Source organism: Cystoisospora suis, assembly GCF_002600585.1.
Source record: "Cystoisospora suis strain Wien I chromosome Unknown contig_10458, whole genome shotgun sequence".
Classification (NCBI taxonomy): Eukaryota; Apicomplexa; class Conoidasida; order Eucoccidiorida; family Sarcocystidae; genus Cystoisospora; species Cystoisospora suis.
In genome coordinates, this window is record NW_027163231.1 from 4,550 (window position 1) to 5,595 (window position 1,046).

Below are 1,046 nucleotides of genomic sequence, written 5' to 3' on the forward strand. Positions count from 1 at the left end.
GCCACTCATCCCGAGAAGTTTCAACGGACAGAATACTAAACACAAACAAGACCTACTCCGATCCCGACAAAACAGACAAGCACAGAACCAGAGGCGCAAAACGCAAAGGTGCAGTACGCTCGTCTATTTAACAGCACAGCAGGCCTTCCCCGAACTGACAAGCTGCCGACTAGATGCCCCAGCGGGAAAACGAAGGTCGGAAGCAGATTACAAATGGGCAACAAGGCGGGAGACCGGGTGCAACTCCGCAACCCTCGTCTCTCGTGTCTCCTAGTCAGAGCTTCGATGATGGCGGCCAGGTGCACGCGCACTGCGCAGCGCAGTGAAACAGAAAATTGCAAAAACTCACTTGGCTTTCTTTTCGTTCGCCTCTCTAGTACAGGAGTCTGACAGGAGGAAACCCACCTGTGTCGCGGTCCACTACAGAGCAAAACGACACACACATTCCCGTGGCCCAGCTTAGCCGCATAAAGTCCACGTCGCCAGTCAGCCTCGTTCAAATGAAAAGAACGTCGAATCCTCAGCTAGAAATCTAAAAGCTATGCTTCTTTGCAGGCCTGCAGCTTTCACACAACCCCAGGCCGAGTAACGTGGAGACACAACCGGGTAAGATCGGTTCAAGCCATATAAAGGAGCGGCAGGCGGGGACCGCGGACTGAAACTCGAATTCTGAAGGAAGAGGTTTCTCTACTCTTTCCTGAGGGAAGGTGACGAACACACAGTTTCAGAAAATGCACTGAAGTGCCTGGCACGGAAGCGGCACAGTCGCCTTTCCGGGTTCGTTCCCTGCATGCAGATACTTTGGAGTCTCTCTCCCAACTACAGACAGACGCGGTGCGGCATACCCTGCTGGGACTGCGCCGCGAAAGAAGCACTATCCTCTGTTTTCCAGCGTGTCGGTTGACCTAAACTAACCGGCCTGATTCTGAATTGCTTTCGATTGCACAACGCCACGCAATGCCCCTGCGGGGCACGACTTTCTCTACGATAAGAGATGTATCGATGAGATACAGGTCCTGGCACGCCGGGCACCGCGGGAGGCGGTT